Source organism: Pleurodeles waltl, chromosome 9 (genome assembly GCF_031143425.1).
Source record: "Pleurodeles waltl isolate 20211129_DDA chromosome 9, aPleWal1.hap1.20221129, whole genome shotgun sequence".
Lineage (NCBI taxonomy): Eukaryota > Metazoa > Chordata > Amphibia > Caudata > Salamandridae > Pleurodeles > Pleurodeles waltl.
Genome location: NC_090448.1, coordinates 422,977,446 through 423,005,369, shown reverse-complemented (window position 1 = coordinate 423,005,369; position 27,924 = coordinate 422,977,446). Strand labels below are relative to the sequence as shown.

Genomic DNA, 27,924 nt, shown 5'->3' with positions numbered 1-27,924 from the left:
GGCGGCGGGCGCCTAAACATTTTTTTGGACCTCTACCCTTCAGTTTTTCACAATTTAAGTACTATATCGCTCCCTAAGAGGAACCGTTTGAGGATAGTATCGCAAGACAGTTTTACTCATATGCATTTTTATGTTTAACTTGGAACCAAGTACAAAATGTGAATCACGTCTGTTCCCTGAGGCGTCTCCATGAAGCAGGCTACAGCTATACACAATGGAAAAAAACTCCCTTCTAGCAGATTTGTTTCTGTGAGAGTAAAGTACACATAATGTCTGCCACTCTGGCAACAGTTTAAAGACTTTCTGGAAACACTAGAGGATCCACCCCAATGAATGTGCTTCACAATACATAAAGTTGATATCCTGCATTCTGAATCAAGCGGAAACATCTATGTAGCACCTTGAAGTCCATACCGCTAGATCTCTAGATTGGAACTCCAAGCAATATTTTGCCCCTCAGTTTTAGGGAAAAGGGAATCTACTGCAAAAGTGCAAAGATGAAAGGTACACGGATACACATGTTTTGGTCTTATGCGAAGGAGACTTCATCATCTATACAGGTTATTTTCAACCAAAACACCCATATCTGCTGCAGCAAGCAGATGCAAAGAGTTTCATGGTGGAAATTGGACAGTTTTCGGTTGCACCCAATTCTAAACAGGCAGATCTGAACCCTTAGAATACCAACTGACTAAGAATCTTTTTATGAGTATCTTAGAACTTCCTGATTACTATGGGGTATGGGCATTAGTTGGTGCGGTATTACTTTTTAAGTCTAGTCTAGAGACAGCTTTAGGTGGTTTGTCAGCTTCACGAAATAAAAACACATACGCATACACAGACGGGCTTTGGGTCAACCTTCTTAATCCTTTGGTCTATTCAACTGTCATTCACATTTCCACCCCCCACCAACCCAACCACGTCGAAGGGCAGGGGATCTGTCCCCTTCTGCCTTAGATTTTCTGACATTGAGAGTGACAGCATTTTCCCTCATCACGTGCACCTTTATCTGAAAAGAAATGCACTGCACTGTCAGGGCTCTTGGGCCAATACTTTTTCTTCTCCAGTGCTTTGATTTTTTTCAGCATTTACCCTCTTTAATTTTTTAGTCCTCGTTTTGTGTTTAAACTGTTTCTTCGGTTTACACTATTTCAAAGCTAATAGTATATTTTCTTTGCACCAATAAGGATCTAATCTTCCTTTAATTTTCATTAGAACTTAAAAAGGATTTTGTATATATGTTCTAAGAGTATACTTGCCTGTTAGGAAGCCCCATACTGCTCCATTAAAATCATATGCAATGGTTCTTTTTTTAATCTAAAACTTTAATTAAGCATATTGCACAATATTTAGGAAGTGGGAGGTCTTTTTTTTCTTCTTCTTTGGATTTTTGTGGCACAGGCTAGCAATAAAACAGTTAACAAAAATAACAATTATCGCACCAGTGTGCCAAGGTGAGACCTATTTACTTTGCCAATGCTCATCATTAATTATTATAGGCCTGGAATGTGGATTAACCGAGAAAAACAGTCTTTCTGCACCAATGTCTCCCTGTTTTCCTAAAATTCAGACACTTTTCCCAGGACAATCTCTTATGGCTTTTCGGAGGTGAAATGTGCCCAGGGAGAATCCCAAAGCTGTTAAATTACCAAACAGCATGTAGTGTTGATTTCGGCACAAATACGTGAGGGGGGGTTCAAAAATTTCAAGACACTCAAAATGAGGGCCTATCAGTGAGTTGCAGACCTTTGTACTATCTATAAATCTTACAGCACTGGGAAAGTAAAGCTCCTACAAGAACTGATGACTGGTTTAAGAAGATTTCTGAATTAGTGGTTATGAATAAGGCAGAGACTACTTTCCCTGGAGGCACACCACAGATTTCCGACTCTTGTCCACGTCGTAGATTTTCACTTTTATAATTTCTTTTTTTTTTAGCTTTAAGACTCTTTGGTAGTTGTATAAAATATAACTTTTTGTGCCGAATAGCAATGTGAAATGAGTAATGCAACACTGCAAAAAACACTAAATATTTCGTACAAGTAGAGAAGACGACTTTAACGCATGGGCAAAACCGCAGGTCCCATGGGCAGAATCTGGCTTCCCTGTAGTTTTCTTTAAGCTAGGCGTAGGAAACATACAGCCACAGGAATCAAACCAAGTACCAGCCCGAGTACTGCGGCGGGACCTTGCACCAAGGGCAGTTTTTCTATTTACGAAGTTCTCATTAGCGACCACAACACGAGCGAAGGTAGACGCCATGTTGCTATTAGCAGCCGGCCCTTCTGCGATTTTTTTTACTCACTGAGGTCCCAGCTTCTACAATCAGCGTGTGAAGGTAACATCTGCCTCCCTCTGCACAGCTGGCCTGTCCCACCGCAAGCTCATTTGGTGGCAACACACAGAAGGCTGTGCAGTACTTCCCCAGTACACAGACCTTTATTTGAAAACAAGCGAAAGGGCCCAAAGTTTCCTTAGTAGCACCGCGGGTTCCCCTGAATGCATAAATGTAGCTAGTGTACCAGGGGCCCAAAGCAGGAAAGGAAATCGACACAATGGCTGCTGTTTAAATCATAATGTACACCAATAATCAGGGTTTAGTGGGCCCCTTAGACCTCTGGGCCCTGGGGCCACTGATCCTGCTGCACCAGTGGAAGCTACTCCCCTCCCCGAATGATTAGCTGCAATATTACCAAGGTCCCCTAGTTGTGACACCACCTCATGACGCGTAAATGCCACCCCCTTACACTTTTTGTCTTTTTATCTCACTGATGCTGGTACTGTTTCATCCCTAACTTCTCACTTGGCCTCTGTTTTCTTTCTTTCATTCAGGCCTTTTTCTCTCTTGCTCTGCATCAAAGTCTATTGATGAAAAATAAGTCATACTCTCAAAAAATGAGTCCGGGAGCCAACCACCAGCAAACACCAGCACAAGTTAAGCATTCCTGTTCTGGTGTACTACCACACCACCAAAATATAATATCCATGAAGTCAACTACCGACATATTAGGAAGTGCAGTTGTACTATCTTTAACGCCACATCTACCTACATTCACGATAAGTTGGTAGTCTGTGCAATATGTTGGTGGTTAAGATCAAGAATGCAAAATGTTGGCAGGTCGGCATTAAAATAATGAAATTGTGATACATATTTACTGCTTCCACTCTTTCATCAAATGGACAAACCGTGACATGGAAATTAACCAATGCTTGTCTACCGCCTGCACAACTTCAAGAATGAGGCAGGTCCTGTGCCTGTGCAGGTTCACTGAGCTCCATCAAAAAGCTCATCTTAGAGGTGGAACCCGGAAGTGGCATCACTTTAAACAGGGTTAGTCGAAAGACACACCCCTCGAAAGGGTCAGCAATCACAGACATATTTCGCCCGGTTTGGGACTCACCAGCAGGACACAGATCATACGCCTGAAGGAACGGCTGGACTAAGTTACTCACCCTTCACAGGATGAGTAAATTCTTTGAGTTTTAGGCCGAGCCAGTGGAATTATGAGGAAACAGAGGACAACAAATGTGACAGAGGTAGATCAATTATCCGGTCAGGAAAGTCAAATTATACAACCTTAGGCAACATGTTCTGTAGGTTGTTAAGGCATTAATTTGACATTTTAAGACACCAGGGTACAACTGTTTCCTAACGCCGCAGAAAATACATATATTTCACGAAAATGAAAGCTATAAACATTGTGCAGATCTTATTTAAGGCAATATTTACTAACATATAATGAAACTAACTTGCACCCTTTCATTAACACAGTCCTTTCTACCTATCAGAATAATAAAGTGTGTATGAAATTTACAATGTTATGTACGCTCAATAGAAAATAAGTCACATATTTCAATAAAAGTCGCGCATCTTTTATTACCCAAAACTCAGTTATGTTTTAGAACGAGTACTGTGTTTTGGGTTTACCCTGTGTTCACTCTCTAGGGTCTCAGGAAGCCCCTATGTCCATTAATAAACAAGGAGGAGCTGCATGATACAAAGTACCCCAGCTTAAAAAAAGAATCAAAACGTGGACATCTAAACTTAGAGCGGTCTTTACATTTAACCACTACTTTCAGAACAGTGTCTGTGGAGTAACATGAATATGCACGAGTGAAAACAAATTTCGTCGAAGAAGGAATCATTCTTTCCACCAAATTTGAATTACATTAAATGTGTAAGGATTTTTTTTCCGCTTCAGGCAAAACATTTTCCCTCACTCCACCAATTTAGGCATAAACAGTACTTGGGCAAAATTCTCACCTCTCTGGGACCTGTCTATAACTCCATAACAAGGACGAAGCGCTTCAGTGGCATGTTAACATTTTAAACGTTTTTAACCGCTTCTTTGTACCCAGCGTGGCATATTTTTGGTAACTTTTGATTTGTTTCACCAAAAAATAAAGATTGCTTTTGTTGAAAGCTGCAAATTAATCAGCAGGTGGTAAATTCTGTGGCATGTGCGGCAAAGAAATGGTTTTGCACACAGTGCCACCGACGCAGAATCGTGCAATTTTAGTGGCCATCGTCAAGGCCACTGGAATTACGCGGCATAGGAGAAGCTAATTATGCGGCAGCCTTGACTGAACTGTGATGCAAAAGGCGAAAATAATGTGGAAACGAAGCACATCTTGTGATAGAATTACTTCATTCTTTCCTCGTTTTCACATGCTATAGCACTGGCAAAGCCTCATTAGTACCAATGTAACACCCAATACGCCCAAAACACCCAACGGCGAGGAGACTAAACCTTTCCACCGGGCCTTGCACTGCGTGGCAACAGGTGACATGCGTTTTTTAAGTAACCCCGAATCCGCTTGCAGTAGAGACAACATTTTTGTTTAAATCTTCAAATTACGCAGCAGATGATTGAATGTGCTCGAAATGTGGCAAATCCATAATCATGCAGAAAACTTTGAGGTTGCCGAATCGCATAAGTGCAGGTACCTTGTCCATGGTCGTACCATCAACTTTGGAAGGCCTTCTACACAGTACCCTAGTTTTTTCATAGATACGTTTTTGGCAGAGTACCATATATTGCATTTACGTTACGCACTTTTAAAGAGCTCTAAAATATCTATAGAGTCTTGGTGTAGACAGCTAAGGAGAATTATTAAGGAGAAGAGCCACGTTTTTAACAGTTTGAGACACAGCAAGTCAGTATCCTCCAAATCGGGTAGACAGGATTGCCATTTCCCCGTATATACCCCGTGGGTTCATTGGCGGTTGCAGATATGTGCCTGTAACCTACTAGTCATTAATCTGGACAACTGCAGCACTGACTCCGCCTTTCATTCTTCTGAGGTTGATAATGTGCGCAACCATAATGTGTTGGTTACTAACACCTTTTATTCACAGCACATTAAAGCTGTGAGCGTGTAATGAAAAGTACCATAAGGAAATATATTATTATTAGTAGTAGTAGTATCATTATTATTATTTCCATAAGAACTTCATTGGAGCACATCACAATCGAGTCTCTCTCTGAACTAGATGTTAAGGATACTAAACGTGCTTTTGTAAAAATAAGAGGAAAAAAAGCCTAGTGATGGACTTGAGGACTAGACACATCCGGCGCATACAAACAGCAGTTTGAGTAACTCCCTCCTCAGAAACACAGCCCTCAAACATTTATGGCAACAGCAGCGCTGTGGCTGAGGAGAGCCCGCCAAAGCCTCTTAGAACAACAGCTGCCAGTAAAGTACACTGCAATGTCCTGAATGTGCACGGACGCCTGGCAGCATGATGGCTCACACCGACTAATAACAATAAAGTTTTGTTTTTATAGTGCTTGCTCTCACTACTGTAAATAACAGGCGTCACGGACGTGGCGCATTCATCTACGGCGTCACCCTGTGATCTGTAGCTTGCGCGCAGAGTTCTGCAGCGGGCGCATTTACTTTCTCACCTATCCCAGAGCCTGTAAATCATCCACAGGTGCCTGCAGAAGGCGCGTAAACTTTCCGGACTAACTCACTGAGATTTAAACCCGTGACCGTCAAGCTAGACGTGGATCTGGGCAGCAGGGGCATTAACCCACTGAGCTACCGTCCATCTCTGTACCAGGCGCGGGATGTGACTGGACAGCTGCAGGTGGGGGTGTCTGGTCTGCGCGGTGCAGAACATTATCCTAGCGTGCCCTGACCTAGGAATGAAGCTCATGCCTGTCATCGCGTGCGCTCAACAACTTAACATGTTCTAAAAGCGCTGCCCCTGGTGGGCGACGGGTGAAAAGAGTATGTTTACAGGGGCATTTCACGAGCTATTCTGCCAGAACGGTGTCACAGGCTCCACCTCAGCTCATCTTCAACAAGCACCTAGATGTCAATCTAGATCACTGTGCTCTTTACCAAATTTTGCGACGGACCGCTCCGACCAATCCCCGCCCCCGCTAGCACCCACTCAGATCAAACCCACCCGACCTTCAGCAAAAGGCTTCCCACCCACCTGTTCGTTTAACTCCCTTCTCATAGCTCCCAAGGAGTCCTATGTCAGAGGCACGCTGCTTGCCCAGTCCTGGGTTTTTTTCCTTTTTAATTTTAGGGCCTATGGCTCCCCATGCATAACAGAAAAATAATGTCTGAGGACGTAAATTTTAATCTCTCCTACTTTTCCGAAAACGCCTAAAAGCTTATCTTTTTCACTTTAACTCACTTGTTTTACTAAGCCTTCCTTCAGCTATAGCGCCTAGATACCTACTGGTGGTTTATCGCGCTTTGCAGTTTCCCAGTAAAACATAACATAACAATGGCTTATGACGCAGAATACCTGAGCTTGGGGCATGTAGGGTCCTGCGTCAAATCGAGTGTTTAGGCGCTTTATAAAGAGACTGACATTTAAGCAAAGACGTACTTGACTGTATTGTGTGCTCCTGGCGAATTACTTTATCCGCCTAAGCATTAGTTCTCAACTGTCAAAACTGTGAGAGCTGAGAAACAGGCAAGTGAGGCGCTATATAAATAAGTAGACCATTACGGAAAATAGCTCACTCCCTGAAAGTTCCCAGAGAGATTCGCTTCTCTTATCAGTGCGCCACCACTGTACAAGCAGGTACAAATCTCTATGCACCATGGTCTCGGCCCCCTCCCTATACGAATAACTGTTATGACAGACAGAACTTATGAGTGATCCAACAGATTTAAAATTGCCAGCAAACTTTTAACTTTGCAGCAAACTTCAGTGAAATTGGATTCGCGAAATACTCTCTTACCGAAATCCCAGCAGCGGAAACGTCGCTCCTCCTCCTCCCAGAGACCTCCGGGCGCAGGGTGGGGTGAAAGATGGTTAAGTCTTCCCCAGATCGAAGCGCCTCGGTGGTCCGTGCAGGCCGCCTGGAACTGCCAAACCCATCTGCGCAGCTCCAACCAAACCCTCAGTGGGAAAAAGAAGAGGGAGGGCCAATGCACTCCAGCAGGCACCGGGAGGGAGGGAACTGAAGGCTCACTGGCCCTCCCTCCCGCCGGTGGGGGCTTCGGTAACCATGAAACGCAAGCTCTCTGTGGCACTGCGCGGTTACAGAGTGCCAGGACTGCCGCAGACCTTCCAACTCTCAGCTGCCTTTTGATCATCTCAATTTCACTTCCACAGCCTCTGTACCCCCTATTATATATAATCCTTTATTGGGCAATAAGGGATAGGGGTGTGTGTGTGTGTGTATGTATATATATATATTTATTTTTTTTACAGGAAAAAAAAACAAAGGTTAAAGAGAGGTATAGTTAGGTTCTGAATTTACTCACACACAACCATAGAAATCCTTTTGAAGTGTGCAGTGGGGGTTGGCCGCAGGGCTTGGCTTGTAGCCAACCCATATAACAACACAACCCCACACGTCCCACCCACCCCAAGCCAATCTCGGACCCGGGGACCCCATCCCCCATTCCCCAGCCAAAACATTAATTTTGGGGGGGAGAAGGAGGGGCAGCATGCCCCCCCCCGGCCAATATCGGCCCCGGGGACCCCATCCCCCAGGGCTTAGCCATCACCCAGTGACAATATTGGGGACCGTGGGGGGAGCCGGAAGGCCCCAATGGGTCCAGCTGGCTCCCTGCCTCCTCTGTGAGCAAGCAGTGCTGCACAGAGAGGGAGCTGCTGAAGCAGCTCCCTCTCATTGAGAACAATTGTTCCCTCTGTCTCCCTGCCTGCATCTCAGTGGGCAGGGAGAAAGAGGAAACCTCTGATTGCAGTGAGCTGTTTGACAGCTCTCCCTCGCTGCAAGCAGAGTGTTTGATGTGGCTTGGCTGCAACTGTCAAAGCTGCCTTTTCTATTTTTCTTTTTTAAAAATTTGTCCAGAGAAGGTGGTGGTCCCAGGGTATTGGGGGGGGGGGGGGAGGGGGGTTACCATGCGTATCCCCGCCTACAATTTAAGATGCCCTGGGTGGGGGGTTTCAAGGGGCTGAGGGGGTGCCACGTGGCCGCTCCCCCAAATACAATTGAGCATGTCACCGGGACCGCAAGGGGGAGGAGGGCGCACGGCCCTCCCATACAATTTGAGCAATGCCGCAGCACACATTTTGAGACATGCTCCGGGGAAGTGGTGGACCACAGGCCTGCGGGGGAGGGGGAGCAAGCGCCCCCTTCATACAATTTAAGAAATGCCTGAGGAAAGTAGTAGTCCCCAGGACTGTAGGGGACTGCATGCCCCTCCCGCATATAAGTTAAAAAATGCCTTGGGAAGGTGGTGGTAAATGGGGCTGCGGGGCCACCCGGTCCCCCCCCCCGGTCATACAATTTAAGAAATGCTCAAGGAGGTGGTGGTCCCTAGGGCTGCGGGAGGGTCACGCAGCCCCCGCACACAATTTGAGACATGCCCCCGAGAGGTGGTGGTCCCCAGGGCTGCAGGGGAGGGGGCATGCGCCCAGTGCATACAATTTAAGAAATGCCCCAGGAAGGTGGTGGTCCCAGGGGCTGCGTGGGGACCATAGGGCCCACCCACAACAAAATGTAAATGCCCCCGGGACCTAGCCCACCCGGGGGCCTAACAGAATCAAGTACTTGTTTTTCTTTTCAATTTTTTGCCCAGCCCCCACCCCTTCCCTTGAGATTTGTGACAGCCGTCGCTCCCAGCGATACTTCAGCTCGCTTCTGTACCGAATGGCTGCCACCCTTGCTGGCCTGAATTCAGTATTGGTCCCGCCCCACCTGGTTGTTGGCATAACCGCGGGCCTACAGCACCAACAGTGCACATGGTGCTGTTCTCGCCAGCCTTCCACCTCAGCCAAACGGCCTCTCCTCCCATGACTAATCTGTGTGGCGGTGAGAGCATCTGGATTGCTACTGTGTTTGACAATTAGGCAGGCCTACCATTCGACTGCTGAGTGGACCCCCACCACTTCATTCCCTCAACACTCCAGTTGATGACTGCCTGTGACGGTGGGCAGTGGCCCATTCTTTTCCTGCACCCACGGCTCACACAACCCTATCCTCTCCTCTAGCAGTGTAGTGAATCCTAGTTTGTTTTAATGGGAAACAAGAGTTAGCTTGGCCTTTGGCTTGCAGACGTGTGCCTCGTCACCTCGTGACTTTTACCCTTCTTAGCTTGCTCTGATTTAGCGCATCTATTTAATTATATCTTTTAAGATGGCTGCCTTGTTTTTAGTCAGGCCTGTATTTTAGTTTCACGTTATCAGTGCCACCGCGCTAAGGCGTCAATATCAAGCGACAAAGTTAAACAAACTGTAGGTGTTCACATTAGGTACCTATCCTCTTCACGCCTTCGAGGGAATTGTTTATATAAATTACTGTCCCAAGCATGTCTTGTTATCTATTGTTTGGGAACACACCTATGTCAGGGGTCCAAACAGATCTGTATAAATGCACCTCACTTAGACAGATAGTCAGAGGGATTCCGACTAGATGCCATCGCTGCTATCGATGCTGCCCATCGTCTTGACACTGACCCAGTCTTCGTGTCCCTACGTAGTCTGAGCTAGAGATCTCATTCCAAGGTAACAAGGGTTTGGGGGCTCTGCTCATGGACACGGCATTGGCAGATTAGTTTTAACACACATAGCTCTTTTTTAGGTTAGTGATTAAGTACATCATATTAGGGTATTAGAACACATCTTATACTTTATGTCATTTCTTGTCATTGTAAAATGGTGGGGGTCTTTGTATTAATGATTTGTCTTTACTCTTGTCTTTTACTTATCTTTATTTCTTTATTTATTAATTATCACAATCATTGCAGCCCATGCAACTTATCGTAGATTGCAGTTTTGTTAAATAAAACTGATTGAAACCTTACTGCATCTCCTTCATTGCCTGTATTTGATTGAGACATTTTGTTCATGTGAGAAAGGGATACTCCCTGAGATGTCACACTCTTGAGTCCATGTGTAAAGGCTGCCACAAGTCACCTTTTACTGTTTGGGTTTTTGGTGAGGTGCTGCTTGTGAGCCGGGAGGTTTGGGACAACAGTTGCGATCTGTTTTAGGATTGGCATAGTGGCCAACAAACATAAGTACTGTCATCCTTGAACCAGCAGTCTTGCCTAGAACAAGACTCAAACTACAACACGATGGTGTTTAGGCACTAATTTATGGATACCCTGACTATCACTGTCTCACATACAACAGGTAACCTAAGTACCATTATACGGAGACGTCCGTGGTCTTGGGGAAGATCCTCCTCAGCTGAACAAGGATCACCAATTAGGCTGTAGGTTGTTCAAGCTAGAACTCATAAAAGGACTTTGCGCCCCATTTGGTGGTCTATCTCTTTTACCCATTTCACAATATGGCTATCGCCATGGACATGTCTGAGAATGCTAGACAAGCATTAACACTACAGTTAGTAGCGCATGGCTTAACAGATGAGGGCTCAGATTTTACATTCATAGTAGAAGCTAGTGAACTTTACCAAACAGAAACACTCTACTCTTGGGTCACCTTTTCTGAGGAAGACCAAAGATCATTTACATTACAACACAAACAGAATTGCTAATGTGCCTCAACGGTACTAAGCATACCAGTATCTTGAAATACCGATTACCTATCAAGGAAATAAGAACTGGTTTAATGGCGTCCTACCACACGTAATACAACCCGTGAGATTAGGTCCCTTAGGTAATGAAGGACCAACGTGGCCTATGTTTGCCACATACACACCTCACCCAGGTATACAAAACATGCAGACAGCAGACCTGCAAAATTTGTACACTGAGCTAGTAACACTATACAGACAACTTGTTCAGTTCATGATGCGAACTCTGAACACCACACCAGCGTGTCCAGCACCACCAGCACCAGCTGGATATCATTTGGCTACTGGGATCAATCCACAAACAGTACATACTACCATGAGTCAAGTATCCACAGAACAAGAGAAAACCCCGTTCTGGATAGCACAGAAAACAAATCAGCTGGAAGCTGTGTTCCTGCAAACGGGACCACAGGAAAAACATACAATTCTCACAATGTGTTTGCCCTTTGGAATGGTTCCCTCAAGGGATGACTGTGCCACATGGGGTACAGTCTTCGCTGCAATTTATACTACCACACATGGTACCCCGACACTTGCCAATTTATTGGAAGTGTTGAAACAAATTCAGAATGAGCACGGGCTGCTTCAGCCCTAGATGTGGGGATGAAATTAACGTGTAGTCTCTTCAATCATACTCAGTAACATTAAAGGGGAAGCGGTAGCACTAGTTATACGCCAGCGTCTCCGGGAGATTCCACGTTTGGACCAGGAGAAACAGCTACCGAAAATGATTTCCGACACCTATACCAGTATAGGACAGGATAGTTTTGGAGCCAAGCCGAAGAATCTTGAATTACAGAGTACCACCCCGAAAGAAGGTACTAAACAAGCACAGGAGGGTTCAAAGAAACGCTGGGAAAAACAGAAACAATTTAAAGATAGACAAAATCATAAAGCAGATTCTCCAAACCCGGAGAACTCCGATAGGAGATATACTCTCAGAAATAGAGAAAATATAAAAGCTCCTGACAGGTATACTGATTCACATCCCTCTCGTTCCTTTTAGGATGTACCTGATAAATGTAGCAAGAGAGGGGGCCGTCGTGATCGACGTCCTGAATACGTGAAACAGAAGAAAGACTCAACACAGTCTACAGACAAAAAAAGAAGATAAGTCCCCACAACAAAAGCCACAGTTTAAAAAGAAAAAGGTGGCAGCACTGTCAGTTAAAAATGCCAGTACACTTGAGAACATTGCTGAAGAACAAGATGTGGGCAGTGACACTGTTAGACAGAGCAGCAGAGGTCACGATGTGTCACCAGAGTCTGAAAGATCATCTGGATGTGACAGCAACTAGTGATTTTATTGCAGCTGAGACTGCGGACGGCCGCATTCTCCCACCCAACAGGGTATATGATTTAAATATCCAAACTGAGAGAGACGTAGAGCGCACCATTAGTGTGATATTCTGGGATGAACTTAGTTGTGATATCCTGCAAGCCGAAAGGGACTGGCCACCCAAGCACGTCCGTAAGCTCCCACATGAGGAAGATGTCATTTTGCCTTCTTTCTCTGATCTTGTTCCGCAAGCTGTAAAACAAGCCTACACTATCAACTGGGCTTTAGCGTATGCACCTGCATTGTGCCGCAATCATGTAGGTTGGGACAAGATCTCTCTTTGTCATGAGGAGGAACTGTGATCTAAAGCAGCCCTTAACAGCTAGAGTATTAGGTTCTGGCCGCAGGTGGCTCCATCACCTATATGGGGTCCAGAGAGCACTGAATAATCTGCCAAGACGGTCCTTGGAGGGACGCACTCCATATGAGGTTCTCTTTGGGATACCTATGTATGTCCCAGATCTTGATGGCCCTGGTTTGGTGGCAGTAGATACACCTTTTGACATAAATTAACGTCTCACTGTTTTTTCAGGAACTACAGCAATTTAATGACGATAAATCATCCAACAGTGCTGTCACCTTAAGAATAAGGGATTTACCAACAACTTCCATTGGCTGGATTCCTAAAGTTGGGGATCAGGATAGTGAAAAGATCGCTGTGAAGAAGGAATTCGGTCCATCCTACAAAGCACCGGTCCCAGTCCTGGGAGTGCAAGGTACCAGAACTTTCATCTTGCCACCGCTGCCTGGTTCCAAAGTAAACAGATTAATTTCCATTGATGACGTCAAACTTCACCATGTGGCTGATCCTGCACAGTAGACCCAGAGGCCCCTTGGGTAGTTCCCGGTCCCATCTCACTACCCAACAGGACATACCTCTTCAAAGCAGAAATAACAACACTACCTTGGACTACCCAGCAATGTCCAACAATGCTACAAATACCTCCTTGACCGTGGGGAGGGTGGAACATGAGCTCTTGCTGATTCCAGTTACCACTTCTACAACAGCACATGTCCAAGATTTGGCTGTTTTCTACACCAACACAATACAGACTCACGACACCATCTACTATGAGCCTCCACTCAAAGTGGATCCATCTACCAGTAATGCACCTGCTCCTGCATTTGCAGAGACTGCCTTGGGTTATTTCAAAGACATTGATGACTTTTCTTCAGACTCATCCACTCCAGTTATTGAAAATGTATCAAAAACACGTAAGCTATACCCATGGCTTAAAAATAACTAGTTAATACACCCATGGAACTATTTATGGTTCTGCTTGACATTTTTTGCATTTTTTCTATGGATTGGTTTAGTGACTGTTTTCTTTTTGCTTATAAATGGTCACTACCTTCCTGAACGCTCCTCTGTTGAGCATGTGGATGAAGTCTTAACTACATATCATTCATCACATAAGGTCCAAATAGACTTGTTCCTTGTGAATATTTCAGCGGTACCAATTCCTGATGGGATTGTGTGGGGCAACGTTCTGTTTGATAAATACGGGCCTACTGAGGACATTCAAATTCCATATGTCTTCAAAATGTCTATGACTGATGCAATTACACCTGGTGTTCTATCTGATGATTGGGATGTCCAAACAGTTGATTCTATGTTAACTGAAATGAAGGACTATTCAGTATTTGAAAGTGATGATGTATATACAAATACAATGAATTATGGGGAAATGTTTTGCTATAACAACTGGGGACATTACTACCTGCACCATGCCACTAGACATAGACCAGTACTTAACTACACACAGTGGGAACACTGCTCAACACCTCCTGTGGGGAGCCCAAAACTTTATTCAGATAAATTCACTCATTTTCTGGGCAGCACAAAACATCCAGAGTCATATTATTTTAAACTACCTCCTTCAAAAATTAATTTTGCTACTGATTTATTCAGATTCCTTTGTTTCCCATCTTGCAGTTGAAGGTTACGAATACTGGAGGAACACTATTGACTTAAAGAGTGTATGAGGAACGCAAGATTGGCAAATACAGGGTAGGGAAGCTTTGTTTAGACCATGCCTTATTCCTGTGGAAATGATCTTTTTAAATGACACCATTCAACAGGCATCCTGTCTGGGGTTAGCAAAAATAAAAGAAATGAACATGCCCAGTATCCCCACACCTGCAAAGTTCAATAATTGGCAATTCTTCCTGAATGTCACCTTGGACGAGCTAGACGCAAAGGTTCAGGCTGGTACCTATAACTTTTCACTTTCCAGTCCCGGCAGGTGGTTAATTTGGCAAATAGACACAAATGGGGTCAGGGCGTTTTGTGAATTCCTCAAGGGGTTTCAAGATTAGCCGGCCAGACCTTCGCCTAGTCTCTGGTCAATACACGGGTATAGGTACAATATACAGTGCGGGTAAACTGTGCCAACAATGGGTACAGACTAACACGTTAGCCGCAGTTAAAAAACATTTTAACACTCTATCTGAGGACATAGACTTACAGGACTTTTTGTTAGGTCCAAGAAAGCTGCACTCTAAAAGATTCATCTATGCTATGTATAATGAGATCTGGAAGCTTTCTCAGATAGAAGCTGCTGCATGTTTAAGGCGAATAGATAAGGAAAACTTAGAAAAGGCTTTAGCTGTTGTCGATAACGGCATGAACACTCTGTCCAACAGGATTTTTTCCATGACAAACATAGTGTCGTCTGCGATAGATATCATTCAGACAGACATGTCCCTTTTATATCATGGGCAAAGTCAGCTGCGTTCCATCATGCAGTTAGGTTGGATATTACAGACTTTGAAAAATGGCCGAGTTCCATGGAAGTAGATTAACGGTAGTGAATTGTTCAACACATTTAATTTATCCAAGGAACAAAAGACAATGGGTAAAAGGGAAGTGAGTTTCACCATGCTTCACATAGAGAAGTTAGAAAAGTTGCCTTTCACAGTTGCAGAGTCCTTCAACAGTATGGCTCCTACATAGCATCATTAATCCGTCCATTTCCACTTTTTGTTTTTCAAAATGCCTGAAACATCTTGTCGCTGGCAGGTACGAGTGGCTAGATGATAGCTATTTTAAAGAAGAGTGGGAGTTGCCCTTTGAGTACAAATATCTGAGTGGCGAAACAGAGGTCTTTCTCAGTGGAAGCGAATGCAAGACTACTGTTAGTCATTCAATGATCTGCAAGCAGGTGTCCCTTCACAGCCTTTGCAATGTGGGGGTAGCAAACCTGGCCTGTTTTCTGAAGGGTACTCCCATCCCTTTGATTCGGACAGCATTTCATGCACTTTTGAATGAAAGTTATGTGGTGCTGACCGACCAAAGCTGTTGCCGTATGCGACCAGGAATTGCCATTGCGATTTCAGTCTCTAAGGTCGTTATGTGTTGTAGACAAGTTTTATTCCCCCCCACACAAAAGATAAAAGTATCAGAAATATGGCCTCACATTGATACTGCTAATGTAAATTATGACAAGCTGAGAAGACTAAAGGCTCTACTGTTCAAAAAACAAGTCTTGTTGACATCAGCTAGAGAGACGTATGCTCTCCACATTGCAAGATCGTCAGCCAAGATACAATCCCTATTAAATACCAACTTCCCCAAGCACTTTGGAGAGCTGGTATCCAGAATTTTCAACACCTTGATTGGGATTGTCCACTTCTTTAAGGCTGTTAGGTCTGGATTTGTGTCCATCTTCCAGACTTGACCATTCACTCTTTTCAAGTGTGTTTGGCGGCTTTCCTATAATTTTGGCATTGATTGGCGGAATACTGCTGCTCTTTCTTCTGATTCGTAGTGGTTGTGTCTTTTCAGCTACGCAAAGTAATGGAGCCACTGCCACCAGCTCAATTGTGCCGTGAACGCATGGTTCAAGTCTTTAGTGCTCCGTCGCTGGAGAAATTGGAGTGTGATTGGTCACTGTCATTCCGTCCACTCCTACGGTGCATGCAACCAGTCTTTTGCTGCATATGGTGCCAACACTTGTCTACAGTGTGTATTGCTGTTACGTCAGTGCCTTCTGTGAACCAAGCACTGCTGATGTCCCCGATGAGGGTTCATTCATGGTCATGCCCCTTGAGACTAAGGCTGATTCGCGAGGCCCACTTATGAGCCACCCTTGGTGAACAATCTGGCTCTTTTTGGAGCTGTGGAGAGTGCCACTCCTGCAGGTGGACCTGCACAAGAGACTACCATGCACTACTGCCCCGTGAATCCGATTGCTCATCCTGTGATCGATCTAACATCTGACGATGTGGCCTCTTTCCTGAGGTCCTTTCCATTCAAGGGCTTCGAAGATGCTCTTCAAGATCATGACTATTGTTAGAAAATGTGATGATTGGCTTATAATACAAATTCAACATTTGTATTCTTTGCCCTTACTTTGACCTGCTGTGCTTGTCATGCTCGACATTATGGCCCTCATCATGACATTGGCGGTAAATCCCATTTACCGCCACGGTGACGGCTGCCGAATATCCGTTCGCCATATTATGACACACACACACCAATCTGACAGAATACTGCCACATACACAAATCTGCCAGCCCAAAGGTCAGTGTTAAACTGTCGGTACCAACACCCATACAGTTATGCCAACAAAACAATGCCCACTACATCATGACCCACGAATCACCATGGCGGACATTCAATGGCGGTAAACCATTGACGGTACACACCGGGGCACTTAGAATGGACACATAAATACTAAACCACACAACATTGGCCAATGCCAAAAACACACATCTGACTCTCATACACACACTACACCCACCCACTCACAGCACTATAAAACACACACCCACATCACCCACAAACCTTTACGAATACAAATTATTGCCACCAGACTGACATCAAGACCACTGCGACAACTAGACACACACACCCATACATTCCTCACTCACCCCACTACGCACACCCAACCACAGTACCCAACTCCCAGACACTTACACACACCACACAACACCCATGTCCCCACAAAGGCACCCCCGTTTCACAGATGAGGAGTTGTGGGTCGTGATTGAGGAAATAGTCAGGGTAGAGCCACAGCTGTTTGGAGCACAGGAACAGCAAATATCTATTGCCAGGAAATGGAGCTATGGCAGAGAATCGTGGACAAGGTGAACGCCGTGGGACAGCATCCAAGAACAAGGGACGACATCAGGAAGAGGTGGAACGACCTACAGGGGAAGGTTCGTTCCATAGCAGCAAGGCGCCAACTCGCCATACAGAGGATTGGCGGTGGACCTCCACCTCCTCCCAAACAGCTCACAGCATGGGAGGAGCAAGTCTTGTCAATACTGCATCCTGAGGGACTCACTGGAGTTGCCGGAGGACTGGACACTGGTGAGTCAACATTTACTTTATCATACCCCCATACCTGCATGCTATCTCACACCCTCACCCTCACTCCCATCATTCCACTCCATCCCACACACTGCACCTTCGCATATGACTATCCTCAATGCCAAGCCTTGCATGCTATCGAAAGAATGGACAGCCCTCCCAGCCCTGCATGGACACCCATCACCAAAGCATGCACAGAATAGTTGAACTAACAATCCCACAATACGTCACCATACACAATCAAAGGTGGCAGGGCAACAGCAACAATAGAGAGGAAGCTAGGGATGTACAATATGTCACAGGCATGAAGCATAATACATCACTTAAATCCCCGCAGGTGCCCCTGCCAATGTCAGCGGAGAGGAGGTGCCACAACTCTCCAGTCCCCCAACAGTGATGACAGTAACTCTGGACTTCAGGATCTGGATCAACAACCTGGCCCATCAGGGACCACTGGACAGTCGGTCACCCCAGCCAACTCTCAGTCGACCACAGAGCCTACCCCATCAGTATCCAACACCACAGCACCTACCCAGCGTCCCCACACCTCTGTCCCCAGGACACGTGTGCCCACCTGTACAGGGACCCCAGGTCACACCTCACACTCAAGACAATAAGGGACCTGGGGTCAGTGGCAGTGGGCACACCGTTCAGAGGACAGGGGCACAGGGGAACAGGGACACTGGGAGGACTGCTGTGCGTCAGGGGGAGGACAGGCCCAGGGAACCGACTCTCCAGGAGGCACTCACCAAGATACTGGGGGGCCAACCAACAATCCCAGGACATGATGGGCCAGATCCTTGGTGACTGAAGGAGGAACACCATCAGGAGATCAGGGAGGACTTGTAGGCCGTCAACACCACCATGATCCCCATAGCAGGGGTGCTGGCAGACATGACCAGCATCATGAGGGAATCAACAGCACAGCAGCGGGCCCCTACCACTAGCAAGTCTATTGACCAGCCCTCCACTTACGCTGCAGCTAGTGGACAGGAGGCCCCGCCACAGGACCCACAGGCCACAGGCACCCCTCTCCCTGCAGAAGGTAAACTACCCCGTAACCGTTCCCTGCGACCCAGACAGAAGCCAGAGACACTTGCCAAGACCAAGACCACTGCTAAGAAATGAGACTCTCCTGATTGTCCCCCTTGTGTCCCACCCTGTCGCCTTGTCCATTTTGAACTGCCTTTGCTCCCCTTCCTATGGCCCCTTGGATACTGGACCTGTGCTACAAACAGACTGGAACAATACCCTAGACTTTCCTCTACCACCACCCCATTGCATTGCACCTTTCCCTCAATTTTATAGCACTACAATAAGCACCCTTGAACACAACTTGACTGATAGCATTTTATGTGTTGAGAATGTGCATTTAGGGGAACAGTCACATCTAGTGCAAATGATCTGAACATTGTGATAGCATACAATTACTGACCTGTAACTGTCTGTAGTGATCACATCAGGACACTGTTGTCATAGCACCAACATCTGTAAAATGACAAGCCATAGGTGACAGTAAGTTGAGATGCAAAGGAAGTGAATGCCATCATGCAACAGTCACACAGATTAAATCAATAGTCAGAGCAATGATCAGTTCCACTGTCTCACCTGTGTGTCATTGGAAGTATTGACGTATAACTGATGTCCTGTTGTCCCCATCCTCATCCTCTGCCTCCTCATCCTCACTGTCATCAGGGTTCACTGCTGCCACAGGGGCATCTCCATTCTCCTCCTCCTGCAGAAAAGGCACATGTCTTCTGAGGGCCAGGTTGTGCAACATGCAGCATGGCACTACTATCTGGCAGACCATCCCGGGTGAGTAGCACATGGATTCACCTGTCAAATGGAGGAACCTGAACCTGGACTTCAGGAAGCCGAAGGTCCTTTCGATTATTCTTCTGGTTTGCCCATGTGCCTCATTATAACGGTTCTCAGCCCCTGTCCTGGCATTCCTCACAGGGGTCAAGAGCCACAACAGGTTTGGGTAGCCAGAGTCACCTGCAAGTATCGAGGGACAAACATTAACCTAACACAATGCTATGGGGATAACACTTGAAGGCATACACTCATATACAGTGGGTGGGGACTCTGGCTCACCTATTAGCCACACCCTGTGCCTCCGTAGTTGGGCCATCACATTTGGGATGCTGCTATTCCTCAGGAAAAGGGCGTCATGCACCAACCAAGGATACTTGGCAGTGACGTGGGAGATGTACTGGTCCGCCAGGCACACTATTTGCACATTCATTGAGTGGAAACTCTTCCGATTTCTGAACACTTGTTCATTCTGGCGGTGGTGAGGACAAACGTAATATGTGTACAGTCAGTCTCCCCAATAATATTGGGGATATGCCCCATTGCACAGAATCCTGCCTTCACAGTGGCCAAATCTTCCACCTGGGGGAAAGCAATGTAGCTGCACATGTGTTTCACCAAGGCAGACAATACCCTTGCCAGCACAACTGAAAACATTGGCTGTGACATTCCTGCTGCCAAGCCCACTGTCACTTGGAAAGAACCAGCTGCCAGGAAATGGAGCACTGATAGCACTTGGACAAGGGGGGATCCCAGCGGGATGACGGATAGCTGATATCAGGTCAGGCTTCAATTGGGCACTCAGCTCTGTGATTGTGGCCCTGTCCAGTCCATAGGTGACTATAATGTGCCTGTCCTCCAGTGTAGCCAAGACCACAAGGGGTCTGTACACGGGGGTTGTCGCCTCCTATTAATCTGCAGCGGTAGGTATCTAAGGGACACAAGAGTGAGTAGGCTGTCATAATTTGAACAATGGAACCACCACCTCAGTGTACATACAGCATCAATGTGATGGGACAGTGGAAATGGCAATGTATGTGCAATTCTAGGCAATGATGCAGTTATGGATAATCTGATCGTTGTCCACCACCATGAAATGGCGACCGCCTGCCCTGTATAATGGGACAAGTGGAAGTGAGGTAACTCCGCCGACGTTGGGTGTCATGGCGGAAGGCGGTCTTGCACCGCCGTGCAATTCCTCATTGGCTAATATGGGGCTCTATGGAGCACAGTGGCCAATGGGGATCAGCGCCAGCGGTGGTGGTGTACATCGCAGTGGATGTGACCACCATTTTTTATCTAAATCCTCACTTGTTTCCTTACTTTCCACAGGACAACATCTACACTGTGTGTGCTGCTGTGACCTGTGTCTGGAACCTACCATGGCCCATGTGACCGGGGAAAGGGCCTCTGCCTTCACTTTGGAGGAGTTGGAGCGACTGGTGGATGGGGTCCTACCCCAGTATGGACTGCTGTATGGGCCTCAAGACCAACAGGTGAGTACACCTTGGGCACGATGCATGTAGATGTGTGCAAGCATTGTGTCATCAGGGGGAGGGAATGTCTGGTGGTAGTGTACATGGTGGGCGACAGGCAATGTGTGTGCCAATGGAGATGGAAATGGGCTTGGTGGGCCATATGTGTGACAGGCTGGATTGTGTGTGTAATGGTGTCCTCCCGTCTGTATCACCTCTGCAGGTCAGCGCCCATCAAAAGAAGGGATTGTGGTGTGCCATCGTCAAGGAGGTGCGGACCCTGGGGGTCTACAGTAGGCGGAGCACCCACTGTCGGAAAAGGTGGGAGGACCTGAGACACAGGCATGGAAGACCGCGGAGGCCCAACTGGGGATGGCCTCCCAATGAGGAAGGGTTGCCCGTCAGAACCTGACCCCTTTGATGGCCCGCATACTGGCGGTGGCCCACCCAGAGCTGGATGGGCGCTTGAGGGCATCACAGCAGCCACAAGGGGGTGAGTACAGTGGGTGTTACAACAATAATTGGTAGGTGGCATGGGATCCGGGTGGTGGGTGTGAGTTAGTGGGTGCCCCTTAATGCCAGGTAAGACATTGCTGTGTGATCCAGCTCAAGGGTAATGGGTGTATAGCAAATCCAGGTAACCCAGCTAGGTTGCATTCCATGTCAGACTTGGCTTAGTGGGCCCCAGGAGGGGTGCAGTTAGCAGTCGTTGGCCCTCATCTTGCTGTGACATCTAGCCAATTGAATGCCAGTGCAATACATAGTGCTCAATCCTGATCCCTGTGTGTGACAATACTGTGTATGCCAAATGTGTTGTTGGTGTTGTAATTGACCCAGTGCTCCCTTTCTCGCCCTCCAGCCTTTCTCCTTCTGTCATTCTGTTCATGTGTGCATTAGTATAATCTGGCAGAGGAGCAGGGGCACCAGCGACAGAGGGAGCTGCATCCAACAGGACCCAGGAGGCAGAGTCCACCGACACTGAAGGGACCAGTGGGACGGAGAGCGAGGGGAGCACCACAGCAGAGACAGGAGGTGACAACACTGACTCAGATGGAAGCTCCCTGGTGGTGACGAGCACCTCTGTGGCCACCCCAGCTCCAGGTACAGCCCCCCGTACCAGCACCGCCCTCCCAGTATCCCCTCAGCGAGTTTCCTGTGCCTGCTTACCCAGGAGGGTGGGCATCTCCTTCGCCCCAGGCACCTCAGGCCCTGCCCCAGTGAGCCCTGCTGCCATGAGTGAGGAGGCTTTTGACCTCCTGAGATCCATCTATGTAGAGCAGTCAACCATTGTGAATGCCATCTAGGGACTGGAATACCAGATGCAGCAATGCAATGTATTCCTGGAGGACATCCACAGTGGATTGTCGGCCCAACAGAGATCGATTCAGGCTCTGGCCTCCTCTCTGATGGCCACCATTGTCCCTGTTCCTTCCGTCCCCCCTCCAACTACCACTTCCCAGTTCCAGTCTCCTCAACCCCAACCCATCCCCTGCACACATACAGACGAGCATAAACACAAGACATCACACAAGAGTGGCACAGTCAAACACAGGCAGCACACTTCAGTCAACAAGCACTCACGCAAACACCAGACAGTGGCACACAAAACCTCATCCACTGCCTCCACTGTCTCCCCCTCCTCCTCCTCCACCTCCCTCCCAGTCATGTCCACACTCACACCTGCATGCGCTGCTTCAACATTCACCATCAGCATCACCGCACCAAGCAGCACACACACCTAACTAGCAGACACCTCCACAACATCCATCCACGCTTCCCCTGTGTCCTCTCCTACCCTGTCTGTTCCCCCCCTTAAAGGACACAAACATAGGCACTCAGACACCCAACAGCCATCCACCTCACATCAGCACACTGCTCATGCACCTGCACCCAAGTCCAGCAGACATACTCCTCCAAAAACCACTCCCTCAACCTCCCCTCCCATCCCTCATCCCTCTTCCCGCCCCACTGTCCCTAAGAAGCTTTTCCTTGCCCAACTTGACCTCTTCCCTCCCCCTTTCCCATCCTGCCCGTAAGACTAGGGTCCCAACGACCCAGCCCAGCACCTCAGCCAAACAGTCCACGGGGACAGTGAAGGCACCTCCTAGTCGTGGAGGCAAGACAATAAAGGATCCCACTCCACCAGCCAGGAAGGGGAAGGATCCCACTCCACCAGCCAGGAAGGGGAAGGTTCCCACTCCACCAGCCAGGAAGGGGAAGGTTCCCACTCCACCAGCCAGGAAGGGGAAGGATCCCACTCCACCATCCAGGAAGGGGAAGAAACCCACTCTACCAGCAAGGAAGGGGAAGAAGCCCTCACCTCCTGCCAGGAAAGGGAAGAAGTCCTCACCTCCAGCTGAGACACAGCAGCCCTCGCCTCCAAAGGAGGCTGCCCAGGAGGCCCCTTCCCCTGCTGAGACACAGCAGCCCTCACCTCCTGCAGTGGCTGGCAGGGTACCAACACCACCAACACCAGTGGGCACAGGGCCCTCATCCCCTGCTGAGGCACAGCAGCCCTCGCCTCCAGCAGAGGCTGCCCAGGAGGCATCTTCCCTAGCTGAGACACAGAAGCCCTCACCTCCTGCAGAGGCTGCCCAGGAGGCACCTTCCCAGGTGAGACACTGCAGCCCTCACCTCAAGCAGAGGCTGGCAGGGTACCAACACCACCAACACCAGTGGTCATGGAGCCCTCACCTCCAGCTGAGGCAATGCAGCCCTCAACTCCAGCAGAGGGCATGTAGGCCACCCTCCAGGGACTGCAGTACAAGGAGCCCCCTCCAGAACCAGTGAGCAAATACCCCACCTGAGAGACTGTGACCTTGCACTCCCCAGCAATGAGTAATGGGCATGGAGCCCCTTCCAGAACCAGTGTGCAAGTACCACACCTGGGAGACTGTGACCTTGCACTTCCCAGCAAAGGATAATAGGCGTGGAGCCCCCTCCAGAACCAGTGGGCAAGCACCCCACCTGAGAGACTGTGACCTTGCACTCTCCAGCAATGAGTAATGGGCATGGAGCTCCTTCCAGAACCAGTGGGCAAGTACCCTACCTGTGAGACTGTGACCTTGCACTCCCCAGCAATGAGTAATGGGCATGGAGCCCCCTCCAGAACCAGTGGGCAAGTACCCCACCTCAGAGACTGTGACCTTGCACTCCTCAGCAAAGGATAATGGGCGATGAGCCCCCTCCAGAACCAGTGGGCAAGTACCCCACCTGGGAGACTGTAACCTTGCACTCCCCAGCAAAGGATAATGGGCATGGAGCCCCCTCCAGAACCAGTGGGCAAGTACCCCACCTGAGAGACTGTGACCTTGCACTCCCCAGCAATGTGTAATGGGCATGGAGCCCCATCCAGAACCAGTGGGCAAGTACTCCACCTGAGTGACTGTGACCTTGCACTCCCCAGCAACGTGTAATGGGCATGGAGCTCCTTCCAGAACCAGTGGACAAGTTCCCGACTTCAGCTCAAGTGCCCCCCACCCGTCCTTCCCCCTGAGGTGCCTGCCCACTTCCAAAATGATGCCCCTCCATAGTTCTGTGCGAATGTTGTCAGGAAACAAGTTGGGCCTTGGACTGTGCCCTGTGGCCATGTGGGACCTTTGTACTTTGGACTGGCCATTGGGCCCTTCTGGACAATTGTACATATCTCTTTGTTATCCAATTGGTTATTTGGTGGCTGTTCCCATTCAATACATTCTCAGTACCGCCTTATTGTAGTCCTTGCATTATTATGACGTGTGGCCTGTGCCATTGTTTTTCGTCTGCAGCTGGTTGTGTGTGTGGTGTGTGGGTGTCTAGTTGTGTGCTGTGCGTGTGTGTGTCACTCTCCTGTTCCTCCCTCCCTCCCTTGTGTGCTAGGCAGCTGTACTCACCGTCGTCGTCTTTTTCGGCATAGGTGTTCCAGGTGGAGCATGGCGTAGAAGAGCATCGAGAAGACTTGCAGTTCCGATTCCATGGGCGCGTTGATCTTTTCTGTGTCTTCGATGGTGAGTCTTTCGTGTTCTGTGATGTGTTTTCGCCAGGCTTTTGATGGCGTTGGTAACGCTCCGGAAATCATGGTGGATTGCAGTGTCATGATATGGTGGGCGGTAACTTGTCTTCCGGCTGGCTGTTGTTGGCTACCGCCGTGGTGTGTGGTGTTAACGCCCTGGCAGATGGTGTGATACATTGGCTGTCCATGGTCTTAATTTGGCGGTAATTACCGCCAGCCTGCTGGCGGTATTACTGCCACTTTAACTGTCACTGCCAATGTCATAATGACCACCTATATCTCTTCGTATGTTTTTTAGCTGTTTTGGTTTTTAACATGTTTTTAGATATGATTTTTACCATGTTTTTAGCTTTTAGTCCGGAGCACTTTTTAGCATTTGGGTTCATTCGCCTTCGTTAGCGCCACTACTATGGCATCATACTTATTATGGCAATAGGGAGAGTGTAGTGAATCCTAGTTTGTTTTAATGGGAAACAGGAGTTAGCTTAGCCTTTGGCTTGCAGACTCGTGTCCCAGACCTAGCGACTTTTACCCTACTTAGCTTGCTCTGTTTTAGCACATTTATTTAATTATATCTTTTAAGATGGCTGCCTTGTTTTTAGTTAGGCCTATGTTTTAGTTTCACGTTATCAGTGCCACCACGCTAAGGCATCAATATCAAGCGACAAAGATAAACAGACTGTAGGTGTTCACATTAGGTACTTTCCCTCTTCATGCCTTCGATGGAATTGTTTATATAAATTACCGTACCAAACATGTCTTGTTATCTATTGTTCGGGAACAAACCTACGTCAGGGGTCCGAGCAGATCTGTATAAATGCACCTCACTTAGACAGATAGTCAGAGGGATTCCGACTAGATGCCATCGCTGCTATCGATGCTGCCCGTCACCTTGACGTTGACCCAGTTTTTGTGTCCATACGGAGTCTAAGCTAGAGAGCTCATTCCAAGGTAATGAGGGTTGGGGGGGGGCTGTGCTCATGGACATGGCATTAGCAGATTAGGTTTAACACAACTAGCTCTCTTTTAGGTTAGAGATTAGGTACATCATATTAGGGTATTAGGACATATCATACTTTGGGGCTCATTCCGAGTCCGGCGGGCGGCAGGCGCCGCCCGCCGGGCGGAAACCGCCCAAAGACCGCACCGCGGTCAAATGACCGCGGGGGTCATTTTGACTTTCCTGCTGGGCCGGCAGGCGATCTCCAGAAGATCGCCCGCCGGCCCAGCGGGAAAGCCCCTGCAACAAGGAAGCCTGCTCCGAATGGAGCCGGCGGAGTTGCAGGGGTGCGAAGGGTGCAGTAGCACCCGTCGCGATTTTCACTGTCTGCATAGCAGACAGTGAAAATCATGGTGGGGCCCTGTTAGGGGGCGCCTGCACTGCCCATGCCAGTGGCATGGGCAGTGCAGGGGCCCCCAGGGGCCCCACGACACCCGTTCCCTCCATCCTGTTCCTGGCAGGTTTTACCACCAGGAACAGGCTGGCGGGAAGGGGGTCGGAATCCCCATGGTGGTGCTGCAAGCAGCGCCACCATGGAGGAAACCGCCGGTTCCCCTTTTCTGACCGCGGCTTTACCGCCGCGGTCAGAATAGCCCTGGAAGCACCGCCAGCCTGTTGGCGGTGCTTCCGTTGCCCTCCACCCTGGCGGTTTCAAACCGCCAGGGTCGGAATGAGGGCCTTTATGTAATTTCATGTCATTGCAAGATGGTGAGGGTCTCTGTATTTATGACTCTTGTCTTTAAAATTCTATTTGTTGCATTATTCATTCTCCTAATAATTGGAGCCCATGCAACCGATCATAGATTGCAGTTTTGTTAAATAAAACTTATTGAACCCTTACTGCATCTTCATCATTGCCTGTGTTTGATTGAGACATGTTGTTCATGTGAGAAAGGGGTACTCTCCGTTTAACCATGGCACTCCCTGGGATGTCACACTCGTGAGTCCATGCGTAAAGGCTGCCAAAAAATCACCTTTTACTGTTTGGGTTTTTGGTGAGGAGCTGCTTGTGTGCCGGGAGGGTTGGAACGACAGTTGCGATCTGTTGTAGAATTGGCATAGTCATCTACAAACATAAGTGCTGTCATCCTTGAATCAGTAGCCTTTCCTAGAGCAAGAGTCAAACTACAACAGCAGCCCACTAGTGCCTGTAGCAGCCCCCACTGTCCCCAGCACGACAGTCCCATCCCTGCTCCTGTGCTCCAGGGAAGATGACATCTACACAGGCCTTGGAATCCTTCTATGTGACAGGCCCTTTGCCAACTCAAGCTGCGAGGTAGAAGGAATAGGTTGAGCTCCTTGAAACATACTTTGAGGCTGTGGGCATGGCAGATGAGAGGAAACAACCATTGCTCTTCCACCTGGGATGGGCGACATGCATAAGATATCCAAATTAGTTGTGGAAGCTTGATTGCCTCGCATGCAACACTCAAGAATCCAATCACGGCCATTACTGAACCATTTGAAAACTCAGCCTACAGATGTTTGTTCCTCTGCAAAACCGGATGACTCAGTAGATGCCTTCAACACCCATCTGAGGGACCTGAGTAGCACATGCACCCTGCCAAATGAAGAGGATGAACTCAGAGCACAATTTATATAAGGTTGTGTTTCTGTAAAGCTCCAAAAACAAGTCCTGCAGGTAAGCAACATGGCGATGAAAAATATTCTCGCTCTGGGGCGGTCCAAGGAGTTGTCGCAATCATGGGTGGGCCACATGGAAATGACTTGGCAGCAGACCATAAAGATGGAGCCCATTAACCTGATTAACCTGATTAACAAAGAACCTCATAGGTCAAAGTCAGAGACATCCTCACCCAGGCCACCCAACCAGCCCTTGTTAATAGTGTGGGATCCGTTTCCCCGTTTCCCCATCAAGGTGATTGCCCAGCATGGGGGGAAAATTGTTGAGCTTGAACGACATCTCCAAGGTCTGTCATTCATCACCAAAACATTCCAGCTCCCAGACTAAATGGAGTGTGCGCACCGTCAAAACCCACCG

At 47.9% G+C, this 27,924-nt stretch overlaps 1 protein-coding gene across 3 annotated transcripts in view; it reads right to left on the bottom strand.

Moving 5' to 3' along the window:
• PRX (periaxin) overlaps positions 1-27,924 on the bottom strand; it is a 227,440-nt gene that overhangs the window by 171,483 nt on the left and 28,033 nt on the right. Inside the window, exon 1 of one of the 3 annotated variants that reach the window (XM_069207230.1) lies at positions 7,212-7,366. The exons of the other annotated variants lie outside the window; for them this stretch is intronic. The gene's annotated coding sequence lies outside the window, so the exon portion shown is untranslated. Of the gene's footprint in view, positions 1-7,211; positions 7,367-27,924 lie in introns of those variants that run through there. 3 annotated transcript variants of the gene reach the window in all.